The sequence below is a fragment of the Mustela putorius genome, unplaced genomic scaffold (assembly GCF_011764305.1).
Source record: "Mustela putorius furo isolate JIRA1106 unplaced genomic scaffold, ASM1176430v1.1 tig00003898_pilon_pilon_pilon, whole genome shotgun sequence".
In the NCBI taxonomy this organism is placed as follows: domain Eukaryota; kingdom Metazoa; phylum Chordata; class Mammalia; order Carnivora; family Mustelidae; genus Mustela; species Mustela putorius.
In genome coordinates, this window is record NW_025422047.1 from 37,350,860 (window position 1) to 37,365,049 (window position 14,190).

Sequence of the window (14,190 nt, forward strand, 5' to 3'; positions counted from 1 at the left end):
CCTATTCCTTCCAGTTCTGATTTACACTGACAATACTGAGCATGACTGGCAGAGGGTTACAGCCATTCACAGTTGGCGATTTTTGATTCTTGAACATATAAGTTCTTTTTTGTAGTTTGTGGTGAACATCTTGGCTGTCGTCATTGGGGCTCTATAGCTAGTTTCAGCAGCTGTCCTAGATCCCTGCATGCCAGATCTGGTGATGAAACTGTCATTTTTCATTTTGTTCCTACACAGCTAGATCATTACTGGCTATAGAACCGTGGGTTCTTATCATTTTGCTCTAGCTTCTTTAGTCCTAAAATGGAGGTAAGTGCTTGCTTTGGCAGCACAGATACTAAAATCAGAACTAAAATAGTAAAAATACTTGTACCTAGCTTACTTGGTTACTTGAGGAATAAATGAGTTAATATGAGAGGGACTTTGAATGGTACTTGGATAAAATGATTGTTGTATAAATCACCATTAATAATGGTATTTCAGTAGTTTACTTAAGATGCTGTGATTGAAACTATTTTCATATAACTTCATTTTTATTTATACGTCAAAATATTATAAAAATAGATTCTTTTAATTTTTTTATAATTTAGATTGAAAATTTTGTAGGGGAATCTTAAGAAGGAGACTATATTACATATTCAACTTCAAGAATTTGAAATTTGCATTCAACACTCAATTTTCATCCAGAGTTTTCTACTCTGTGACCTTGGGCCATTAAATGAATGTGCGTTTTATTTTTCTTTCCTGTCTCCCATTATTGCCTAACTTAATAACCACTAGAAATTCTCAGAAGGTAGTTTTAAGAATGTCAGTTATTAATTGCATATGCCCTTTTGGGTTTTACCACTATCCCAAAAAGCTTTAGAATTTTTCCATGCAGAATAGTGTTCCCAAATATAAGACAGCTTTTCAAATAACTTGTAAGAGAATGCATTTTTATTTATTTATTTATTTATCTATTTATAGAGTGAGAGAGAGGAAGAGAGAGAGAGAACATGAGGGGGAGGGGCAGCGGGAGAGGGAGAGAGAATCTCAAACAGACTGTGCACTGAGTGGGGAGCCTGACACAGGACTCCCATCGCATGACCCCAAGATCACAACCTGAGCTGATACCAAGAGTTAGATGCTTAACTGATTCCACCACCTAGGTGCCCTCAGAATGATTTTTTTTCATATAATTAGAATTATTTACTATAATTAGTGTCTCCTTAGTTTGAGTTTTTTTTTTTAAATAATTAGTATCTTTACACCAGATATCAGGCAGAGTTTATATGGAAATATGATTTCCTGAAGAATAACCAAGCCAAGGACACTGTGTACTTATCTTCGTTGAGTACCACTGACTTTATCTGTTTTTTTTAACTCTGGCTTCTATTCTTCTAAACATTCAATGTATATATAAATATATATGTACATATGCATGTATATGTTGGTAATTGCTTATTATTTTTCAAGCACTTGTGCCCTGTAGGAGAGAAGAAGAAAGTGGAAAATAAAGATGAATAATCTTGGCAAATATGTAGACAAACAAAACAACAAAAAACATATTCCAAGAGGAATAGATAAAACATTTATATGTATATGAACTCTTAATAATATAAGAAGAAAAGCTGAGGAAATATATAATCTTACAATGGAACAGAGCTTCATAGCCATAATTCTTAATCTGGAAACCATAGAAGGAAAAACATTACATTTAAAAATCAGTTACATTAGAATAAAATCTGTATTGCAAAGATACACAAATCAAATACAAAGACAGGGAAAACTATTTGCAATTTATAGCATAGAAGTGTGCTAATATTGCTAAGATGTTCTAGAAATCAAGAATAAGATAAAAATTAAACAAAAAGGGTGGACTTTTATTGTTTTTTTTAAAGATTTTTTATTAATTTTTTTGACAGAGATCACAAGTAGGCAGAGACAGAGAGGGGGAAAGCAGGCTCCCTGCCGAGCAGACAGCCCGATGCAGAGCTCGATCCCAGGACCCTGGGACTATAACCTGAGCCGAAGGCTGAGGCTTTACCCACTGAGCCACCCAGGCACCACAAGGGGTGGACTTTTAATAAGATAAGATGATATAGTGGTTCCTACAGTTACGGAATGAAGTCCTAATCCTAACCCTAATGTCCATCAGAATCCCAATAGAAATTCAAATTAAAGCAACACTGATAGAATTTAATCTCTTGAATTGATTAGTATTTGTAAGATTCTTAAACCCTCACTATTGGTATAATTGTTAGTAACAAAATAATATGTGCTGCTTGTGAGGGTGTAAACAGTACATCTCACATGTTGGACAGTTTTAGAAGATCTATAAATATTAAAACTCTATGCATCTTGTTAACAGGCATTTCTTCTTCTAGAAGTTTATTACTAGTTGTATAGTTACATATTCATGAAATAAAATTTATATAAAACTTTATACTGTTGCATGCCTGCCTGGCTCATTTGAGAGAGTATGCAACTCTTGATGGAGTCATGAATTCGAGCCTCACTTTGGGGGTAGAGTTTATTTAAAACACACATGTGCACACACACACACACACACACACACACACAAACAAGCGTGTCAAAAAAATTATACTATAGTATTATTATAGTAGCAGAAACAGCTTAAGCTTTTATAGTGTTTGATGGTTAAGTGAATTAAGGTATGCCCGTATGACAGAAAGCTCTCAAACTCTAATAATTAAAAAAAACAAAAACAAAATGAATAAGGAAATTTTTTATACAGGCGACCAAGTTATACTGGCAGAGAATCAAAGCATTGTGGGAGCTCTTTCCTTTCTCTGTCCTGGCTATTTTGGTGGCCACTCTTGGTTGGGGCCATCCCATACCTAAAGCAGGAAGATGGTGGCTGCAAAGAAGATGAAAAAGTTGCTGGAGTCAATCAACTCTAGGCTCCAATTCAATATGAAAAGTGGAAAGTACACGGTGGGGTACAAGCAGACTCTACAAATGACCAGACATAGTAAAGGGGAACTGGTCATCCTCACCAACAACTGCCCAGCCTCATGGAGATCTGAAATGGAACACTATTGGCCCAAACTAGTGTCACTACAGTGGCAATAATATTGAATTGGGCACAGCATGTGGGAAATACTACAGAGTATGCACACTGACTATCATTGATCCAAGTGATAATGATATCATTAGAAGCCATGCCAGAACAGACTGGTGAAAAGTAACTCATGAAAAAGTTTTCTTTAATAAAACTAGCCAGAGCTTGTTTAACAGAAAAGAAGAAGAAGAAGAGGAGGAGGAAGAGGAGGAGGAAGTTGTTGCTGTATGGTATGTGAAGTAAATAGCATAAAGCAAAAATACAGTCCAATAAAAATATGTATTTTTTAGATATGAATAAAAGTATTCATATATGTATGAAACTCTGGGAGAATGTGTATTATTGAAGGTCTCATGTGGGAACTGGATATATGAACATAGGGATTAGAAGGAAACTTTTTCCTATATTATTTTGTGTATGTTTTTGATTTATGAATAGCAAAGACACATTACCTATTCAAAAATATATATAAATTGAATAAAAAATGTTAATTAGGGAAAGTATCCCTTTGAGAAACTCAAAATAAATTATATTTCTATAATTTATGTTTCAAGCCATCTGTAACAATATTAATTTCATTCATTATTTTGGCACAGTGGATCTTTGGGCCTCTGGAGTTCATTGTTTTAAATTTCATCTTTGGTTATATTTTGTTAAGTTATAAAGTCTTAATTTCTCACTGGAATAGTCCTGAAATTTGAATCATTTTTATTTCAGCCTATAGCAAAATAAAGACCCAGGAAGGTTACATTTACATAATGTCAGAAAGCATGGTAGTGGGAGAAATGGACTAAATTTTCTATTTTCTAACTTCCAGCTAATATTCCTTCAATGATGATGAATTCTATTACATTGTGCTATCATTTCCTATATGTTCTATTTTAGCTTTAAAAGCTTCTATTTTATTATTTTGTAAAAACCTTGAACTGCCTCTGCAAGGACAAAATGTTAGCAAAATGGAACATTAGAATTTGGAACTAAAAATACTAATATCTATTTTTCTTTTAATTTATTATTAGTCTGTAAAGGTCATCCTTGGCTACAAAGGGAATTCATTTTCTAATATGGCAATACTTTGAAAATATGTCTAGAATATTTTACAAAGTTATTTAAAGATATTTCTATTATCAAGAAAATTTATAATTTTAAAAAGAAATCAAATTCTTAATACGATAATAGCATATGATGAGAATTTGGACTATCTTTCCTGAAGTCTAAAAATTATCTTAATAAGAAACTAATAATTATTTTATCCTAAAAATGAAGGGCAACTAAATAGCATTTTCCTCTTTAAAGTATTTTCCCCCTACTTGTAACATCTTGCTTCCTTCTCTTAAATCTTAGATAGCAGATGCTCTAACTCATCATCTGTATTTGTTCTTCCTCACCTCACTTAAGGCAATTAATCCTGTTTCTTTGACTCCAGTACCTCTTTCAACAATCCACCTCTCTTCGAACAAGATTGTTAAATAAATCTTTCTAAAGCATCACTTTGTCTCAGATAGTTTCCAAGCCAAAGAAGCTTCAATATCTCACAATATGTTCAGGAGGGATAAAATACCTCAGAGTCAAATCTTGATTCAAAATCTATTTATTCAGTGTCTGGCCATGTTGCAAGGTCTACAGGGATGTATTTCCTGTATTCCTAATACTAGTCCTTCTGAAAGCCAGAGGCTTAATTCATTTTCAAGTTCTAGCTTTAGTAGGTAAGCAAGGGCAAAATACTCTTTCTCTAGATGCTACAGTTTCCTTATTTGTGAAATTGGGATGAAAAAGTATACTTACCATTACTAGATACTGTTAGGATTAAATGAGGTTGACACATGTAACATTGATATGATCTCCCTGATATGAGGAAGTGATGATGCAACATGGGGGCTTAAGTGGGTAGAAGAAGAATCAATGAAACAAGATGGAATTGGGAGGGAGACAAACCATAAGTGACTCTTAATCTCACAAACTGAGGGTTGCTGGGGGGAGGGGGGTTGGGAGAAGGGGGTGGGATTATGGACATTGGGGAGGGTATGTGCTTTGGTGAGTGCTGTGAAGTGTGTAAACCTGGTGATTCACAGACCTGTACCCCTGGGGATAAAAATATATGTTTATAAAAAATAAAAAATTAAAAAAATAATGAAAGTTTATTAAACATTAAAAAAAAAAAAAAGAATTGTGTTTGGCATATAGCAATCACTCTTCCCTTTTTAACACTTTTAATTCCCTTCCTCCTGGAAGAGTCAAGGTTGTATTTGACTTCTCTTAGGTACGTCTGTGTCTCCCGTGTCAGATTCTATTCCTCCTCATCTCAAGTTATTCAAATTCTATCCTTCCTTCAGATCACAGTTTAAATGACTTCTTTCTGATACAGATACCTCCATGCACTTCAACGAGACACCGAATAGCACCGGACTGCAAATTTCACTTAGTTCTTAATCAGATACTTCTCAGGAATAAAGATCATTTTTAATTATTTGATTCCATCTAATGTCTGGATGCTCAGACATCTTATATAAAGCGACAGAATCAATAAAGAAACAAATTTCTTACATGTTATGTATATATCTTATGGACTCGACTTGGAAAAAGTGATAACCGTCAGTCCTTTCATCATATTGACAATCCACATGTCTTTCTATTTTTACATGTTACTCATTGGAGGTTCCTTGGATACAAGAATCTTTTCACTTGTATTTGTGAATGGAATCAGTATGTTTAAATCTCCTCAGGTGGTTCTCTTTTGCAGTGAAGGCTGAGATTCAGTGCTGTAGGGACACGGAAGGGAGCAAGGACTGAACTGGATAATTGAGAGCAAGGAGAACTGGGGAAGATTTCAGAGACTGGATTCTAGTCTTGTTCTGCTATTGAGAGATAATTATCTATTCTCTGTGAAATCAGTTTTCTCTCTCTCTCTCTTTTTTTTTTTTTTTGTATTTGGCAAATATTTATTAATGGCATGCTTTGTGCCAGACACCATGAAAGGAGTTGGATTAATGATCTCCAAACCCCTTCCGATTCCTAAATCATCTGATTTTACTGTTTATGATTTATAAATTTGGAGATAATTGGCAACACATAGTAGATTGGCAGTAATTGGGATGCCTGGGTGGCTGTGAGGTCATGATTCCAGGGTTCTGGGATCAAGTCCCTCCTCAGACTCCTTGCTCAGCGGGGAGTCTGCTTCTCTCTCCCCCTCTGCCTGCCATTTTCATTGCTTGTGCTCTCTCTCTCTCTCTCTCTGACAAATAAATCAGCATTGGCAATAAGCCTCTATGTAGGGTCACTGGGTGAGTGGGTGGTTAAAAAAAAAGGTTGCTGGTTATAACTGTTCCAGGAATTGAGTATGGAGTACTGATAAGAAGCATCTATTGTATGAAAAACAGAAAACTAATCAAAGTTAGTTTGTAGAAATGAAACTGTATAAGCTAATGGATTTATTAGAGTATAAGTTGAAGAAAGTTTGAGAAAATACAAAATGGGAAAAAGTAGATGACAGACTTGCAGGTTTTTTCCCCATTTTTACCACTCACCAGAGTAGTGAGAATTAAATCAATGCATTTCAAACATTAACATACACAGGCATCACCAAGGAGTTTTTGTGAAAATGAAGATCCTGACCTACTAAGTCTCAGGGGTAGGGCCTACAATTCTGATTTTCTGATAAGCTGCCAGATGATGAAATGCTTCTGGTATGGGGAGCACACCTGTGGCAGTAAGGAGTGGAAGTTCTACTACCCTTGTTAAATACAAGCAGAGCAAGGATCTCACTAACAACTGACCTGCTCATGCCTGTTTCTTAGTTTCCTTGGTAACTACCTCCCCACCCTGAAGGGCAAGACTAAGGCACCATTTTAAGAAATACATGTGAAAATGTTACAAACTCCAATGAGAGATAGAGCAACATGTCAAAAGAATATGAAGGGAGTTTGGGGAAAGAGTTTCTGCAGTTTACAAAGGTAAGGTGATTTCAGGAAGAACTTGTTTCATATTATTATTTAAAGATTGTATTAATTTGTTTGAGAGAGAGAGAGCATGAGAGGGGAGAGGAGCAGAAAGACAGAGAGAGAGGGAAAGAATCTCCAGCAAACCCTGTGTTGAGCATGGAGCCCTATGAGGGGCTCCATCCTATGACTCTGAGATCATGACCTGAGCCGGAACCAAGTCTGAGGCTTAACTGACCGAACCACTTAAGTACCTCAGAACTTGATTCATCTTTAAAAGTGTAAACATAACTTCTGAGATTAGGAACTTCTAGAGTACAGCTGGGCTGTTTTATTTCCAACTGACTTTGGTTATAGTGTAAAAATTCACATACTTCATGAGGTCATGTCCTTACCTGTTTATGTGACATTAATATTGTGAGGATGAGGGCCTTATAGAAAACAGGGTTATTGAGTCAACACCAAAGACTAATCAGAAAATGATCTGCACTTTATTTATTTACTTATTTATTTATATAAAAAAGGGCTTGAAGCCCAGCATAGAGCTCAACATGGGCCTTGAAGGCTTAAACTCACAATCATGAGATCCAGACTTGAGCTGGGATCGAGAGTTGGACACTTAGCCAATGAACCACTCAGGTACCCTGACATGAATTTTATATGGAGATATGGTCAGTAGTAAAATTGAAAGGAGGAATATTACAAAGGCAACAAAAGAAATAAAGTAAGAACATCAGAGTTGAGAGTAGTAACCATGGAAAGAGAAAAAGACCTATTTTTTGTTGTTGTTGTTGTTTAAACAATAAAAAAACAAACTGATGAGGGAAAGCATATTTGTAGGCTGTTCACATCAGGGGAATAGGAGGAAAGAATATCTGTTAAGAGTGAAGAAAGGAGATTTATAGATCAGGGAAAAAATCAGCAAGACAGGACTAAAGCACTTTTAAAGCAACATTAATAGTGTACTTTTCTATGAGACACATACATTTTTGGCAGAATAGATGCCTGGTGTTGATGTTTTCTCCATCTATGTTCTGCAGCCCAGGAGAAGCTATGGAGAAATAGCTGAGGGTATGAAGGGACTGGTGACTACTGCTGATAGTATCACAGAACCTAACTGTGGAGCGGAGTAAGGATTGCATGGGAATAGCTGGCCATATATTTCAGGGGAAATAAAAGTAGCTAGAGATGAACCAGTGAGTTGAGTGAGTTAGAAGGCACTTTAGTCTAAGTTTCTGATGAGTATAAAGAGGGAAATGTATTACTTTTTAGATCTGGGGGTGAAAAGGTATTTGAAACCTTGGGATTCTGATATGGTATGAGGTGATAAATTATAAAACATGGTTACACAAGGCATAGATGACTGATACAGGGTGAATATTATCATGAATGGCTTGAAGGAGAGAAGTTTCTTTAAGATGATTATGGTGTGAGCTCCACAATGTGATTATTAAAATGAGTACAGATGTCTGCAAATATGGGATGGAAAGAAATCATACAAGCCAGTTCTTGAACTTGTCAAGGAGGGAGAAAATGAATCCCACTTTTGAACTGCTGTGGAGTATATAATAATATAGTAGATCAATATGGTTGAGGAGAAGTTTAGAGGTAATACAGTCCAAATGCTTATAATTTATAGATGAGGACGCTCATAATCAAGAAATTAAATTACTTGCCCCAAAACACGAATCTCTTACAAAAGAGTTGGGATTAGGATATAAGATGATTGATCTCTCTTGTTCTTTGTACTGGTGAAGATGATGGCTACAACTTTGGACAATAGGGGCTTAGGTATACATACCAAGGACTTACTGTAGATGGGAACTTTGCTCACAGCTAATGCAAACAAAATACTAGAGTGACCTTCTGATTCTAATTCCCCCTCCATAATATTCTCTCCATGAGAGAAGTGATTTTTATCTGGTTTATTTCCTGGTGTATCCCTAATAGATATTTGGTACTCCATGTATATCTGCTGGATCTATGTCTAAAAACACATTTTTAAATTTAGGGTCTGCTAATCAGCTAGCTGCTACTGTAGAACTATGACTGTTAAGGGAAATGTTTACTGAATGCTGATCACTTCAAGTGCCTATTAAGTATTGATGGACAGGAGGAATGGATAACACTTTTGAACAAACATTATGAACCATATGATGTGTATTTTTTTTTATTACATAACAACTCTTGAAAGTAATAATTATAATATGGGAGACCTAATGTATTTAAGCTATTTCCTACTACTAAAGTTCAGGCCAGTAATATATGGTGAACTCATCAGGCAAAACACATTGAAGATAATTTATAAGGAGGATTAAGGATTTTCTTGGGAAAGAATGTAAGAATGTCTCCTAAAACAGAAGATACCAGACCAAAATGGGTTTATCAAAAAACCATTAGTGGGACACCTGGGTGGCTCAGTGGGTTAAGCCTCTGCCTTTGGCTCAGGGCATGATCTCAGGGTTCTGGGATCGAGCCCTGAATCGGGCTCTCTGCTCAGCAGGGAGCCTGCTTCCCCCTCTCTCTACATGACTCTCTGCCTACTTGTGATCTCTCTCTCTGTGTCAAATAAATAAAATCTTAAAAACAAAATAAAACAAAACAAAAAAAAAAACAACATTAGTTTTCAAATAGGAGTTTCTGATGTGGAAGATGGAATATTTCCCCCAGTGAGGCTATATGTTACCATGTGTGCTCTACTGTCAGGAAGAAAGGCTGCTGTAATAATTGGTGTAATACTTAGGAAAATGAGTAGTATGATGGAGACATGAACTCCTTCAACATAGACCACTCACTAATGAGAAGGTTCAAGGCAATGGTAATAGCGTCATGGACACCAGAGGGAAAAGTTGAGTTTAGCACACTAGTCTGAAAGTCTGTGACCTCTCAGACTGAGCCACTCTATCAGCAGTATCACCATCATATGGGAACATTTTAGAAAGGCAGCACATCAAGCTCTACCCCAGATCAGTGGATTCGGAAACTGCATGTTAACAAGCTTCCCACCTTAAAGGAAGTGATCCCTGGCCAAGCAATTCATTGAAACGGAACCAAGCAGAGCAATGACAATGCCAGGGAGAGCAGTCTTGCCAGGAAGACGTAAGACGTATGAAGATTCTCTACAGATTTGGTAGATGGGTAAAGATGTTATGGGAGCCGATGAAGGAGAATATGAATGAGATCTTGGTAATGATTATTAACATGACTTCATTTGTAAACACAAGTCAGTGAAGCCTAGTGAAATTGAGGTTTTTGTCTACTTCACAGATAAAGATAGCACAGCTCAGAGAAGTTAACTTCCTTCCTCAGGGTGATACATAGTCTGTTTTTTTTTTGCTCTACTGCCAGGATTTTAAATGAGAAGTGACCTGGCTAACAAGAATCATGCCCTCTCTACATTTTCACACAATATCAGGAGCCAGGAGAGACAATATGGCCTTTTTGTAATGAGCACTTGGGCAAGATAGCTGTTCATGTGTAGGAAATACCAAGTTTCTCCTAAAGCAAACAAGTAGAGAAGGAAGGTGATGAAAACTGGGTAGTAAAAGGACTCTGTTGATTTGAAATGTCACCCAAAGAAACTAAGTTGATTCAAATGAGAGTTACAAGGTAGGAGTTGCAGGTGTCATTCACAAGAATGATTGCAAAACATCAGAGAAGATTTTGGAGGCCCCAGAAGTGAAGGTGGCAGGCAAAGTGACTTACAAGGATGAAGATAGAGTTGGTTTGGGGAGCTGGCAGGAGAATGATTAAACACTAAATGCAACATCTTGTAGACAGCCTACACTTCTAAATAGAGTCAATGTGGACACACTGGCACAATTGTTAACTAAAATCCTGATTATGAAAAGGCCAGCTTCTGTCTAAAGGCTCAGTATGTTTTATAAGCTTAATCACATTAATTCCCACTGCACTCCCTGGAGACCAGGGGATATACAATACTACTTAAATGTATAAGTTTCCTATCTCTCAATTGAGGCATAGAAAGACCTTGGTGAAACAGCCCCCTTCTTTCAAGCTGAAATAGTATAGAGAGTATTTTTATAGAATCTGAGTAAGCCGGATAGCTCTTCAAAGCATGGTGCTCTTATACCACTGTCAAATTCCAGTGTCTGACTTAATTATTGGAATAGCCTGTTAGATCTTCTAGTAAGACTTCAAGAAGAAAGAAATGAAACAAATTTAAAAATTAGAAATATTTTAAGACTCCAGCATAGCCATTCAAAAGCTGATGATGATGTCTGTATTTATCCACAAATGGAATATAGTGTTATTTAATTAGCAATTAAATAATTCAATTATTTTAATTGCTTAATTTAATTTCTTCCAATCTTTTTAATACAGAAGAAGGGTAGTGATATTTGATGATGATGAGTCTGGCTTATGCACCATCTGATTATCTTCTGATGAGAAATTTAATGAATGTTGTTTCAAAAGTGGTTCCTTAGAAGAAACTTTTCTACAAACTAGCATTGGATTTCTGCCTTTCTTTTCCCCTTGAAAAAATCAAATTATTTTCCAGGTCCATGAAATAAAAACATTTTCTGCTTTTAAAAAATGGCATTAATTACAGTCTATTTGACCAGTTTTCTCAGTTATCTTTCTGAGTACATTTTTTTTTTTTTCCCATTAAACAGAATTGGCCTTCAGAGCGATGACAGCAAAACAGTGTTCTCTCTCGGCTAAAGTGTTTGCTTTTTTAAAAGGGCTTCAGTTTTTGCTCCTTGTCATCTTTCCTTTAGGAGAATGACTATTTATAAATACTTGTCTAGAATACTGTGCACATTTCCCAGAGTAAATGCCCCAGATTTGATGATCATTTCATTGTAAAAGCCCTAGGAAATCAGCACATTTCCTTCTCTAAGATGGTACTGCCAGGTGGTACATGAGATGTCCAAGTGTTTTATCAGCATCATTATGTCTGCTTTTTTGTTTTTGTTTTTGTATCACACGGTAATAGTGTAGGTTTTTTTTTTTTCCCCCCCTTTGGAGGACTTTGACCTTCATGTATTTTGGTTTCTTAAATAAAATGGGAGGAATATATTCACTACCTTGCAAAAAACACTGCAAACAATGTGTAAGTCCCTCTTTGACTTTCCAGAATACTCAGCTTTTACCTGAACTAAAACTCCGTGTATCAATAGGGAGTGTCCTTCACATCAAAGTGCTTTCTCCTCTGCTCAGTTCTAAGTCTTTTCTCTGAAGTAGGAAAAAAAGGAAGACGCCTGAATTAAGAATATACCTTCCTATTGCCTATCCCTGAATGACTTCAGTGTGGATGATTGATGCTATTCTCTGAGGTCAGAAAGGAATGCACATCTTTATAATATTTTAATATATGAGAATTGGTGGCATTTCCAAAATGACCCTCCTAGAGACAAACTTTCATTTTTATTCCCCTCTTTGCCTGTGCTTAGAATTAGCCTAAATGTGGATGATGGTATTGCTTCATTTTTTGGAGTTGTAAAGGATTAAATATCTTTTTCTAGCTTTCATTGTATGTGGGAAATGCAGTATTTGCAAATATGACTCTCCTGGGAACCAGCCTTAATATTTAATTCCCCCTTTTTCCCTGTAACTAAGTGGAGCCCATAATTATGGCAGCAGATGATTCAGATGGATGTGGGGAAATGGAACATCAGACATGTTCAGCTCTAAAGCTGCATAACACATAAATGATTCTGTAGCACAAGGTTCTGAGGTGCATTCATCACTGAAAATAGAGAGTTTAGATGGCATTTTGGCATCAAGTTGGCCCACAAGGTAGTACATTTCTGGTGGAGACTGTAATCAGAAATCTGGTCTTCAGAGTTAGTTTAGGATCACCTGAGCCAGAGGAGGCTTGCTTTTCACCTTAATGCTATGAATGAAAAGATTCCTCTTCACGGAGAGTAATATATTTTTAATCTTCTACCTTTCCAGTCGAGGCATATGGAAGGTCTAGCACCTTTTCGTATTAGGAGATTCTTTCTGGAAGCCAGCCTCCACATGTTTTAGATAGCCATGTGGAGATTCTGTTTAAATCTGAGGTAATTTTTGTGTTTCTTAAATTAGTCTTCAGAAGTACTTACTTGTTCATGATTAGAAACAATTTCCAATTTGCTGTATGTCATAGTACATTAAACCTTTAAGGTTCTGAATTTTGAACTGTCATGGGGCCAATTATTTTAAGGTCCAGTTGAGAAAAATAACCAATAGGGTATAAATAGAGAGAGAAATATGTTTAAGAGGAGATTTATTATAGATATTGGTTCATATGGCTAAGGAACCCAAGAAATCCTATACTCTGCTGACTGCAAGCTGTAGAACCTGGAAAGCTGCTGGTATAACTCAGTGTGAATCCAAAGACCTGAGAATTAAGGGGCTCATGATAAGAGTCCTGATTGCAGTCTAAATGCCCAAATAAGATTCCGGAGCACAAATGTCTGAGGGCAGAAGAAAAAGATGAATGCGTTTGTTTAAGCAGAGTATTGGAATTTGCTTTTATTCTACATTTTTGTTCTATTTGTATTCTCAATGGATTGGACGATGTCTAATCACATGAAGAGGGCCATTTGCTTTACCGGGCTTATCAATTCAAATGCTAACATCTTCTAGAAACAGCCTTACAGATATATTCAGAAATAATATTTTCTCAGCTATCTGGGCATTCTTTAGCTTAGTCAACATCAAATTAACCATTGCAAGTCCACCCCTTGTCAACTTGACACCTATGCACATCTCCTTAAACCATATTTAATCTCCAAGGTAAGGCAATAATAAGGTCATAATTTCACCTAATAGGATACAAATATATTGCATACGAATGAAAACACGAGTCCCTTCTCCAGATGAGGTTGTGAAGTCCTTGAAGTTCTACTCTTCTCATGATATCTTGTAAGTCAAATGCTATGATTGAAAATTAACAATACTTTAATATTGATATAAAATCAATACAACTTTCATCATATGATAAGGGAATAAGAAAGGAAGAAAAAATAGGAAAGAAAAAAGTTATTTGCTTAATATATGTATATATACACACAAATATTCATAACAAAATTAGGGGGAAATACTAATGACAATTGCAATGCCTATTTTTGTAACAAGTCCCATGGTTGTAAGCTTGTTTATGTAACTGCTTTCTTATACTACTCTTTCTGTATTCCCTTTGCCTTCAGCAAGTACTTCAGATGGTCATGGTACTTCACT

The 14,190-nt window shown here is 36.0% G+C and overlaps 1 protein-coding gene and 1 pseudogene across 5 annotated transcripts in view; both read left to right on the forward strand.

Annotated features, from left to right (window-relative positions):
* The window catches only part of LRFN5 (leucine rich repeat and fibronectin type III domain containing 5), a 250,284-nt gene that overhangs the window by 67,214 nt on the left and 168,880 nt on the right, over positions 1-14,190 (forward strand). The gene's annotated exons all lie outside the window — the stretch shown is intronic.
* On the forward strand, positions 2,729-3,191 carry LOC101679073 (annotated as a pseudogene).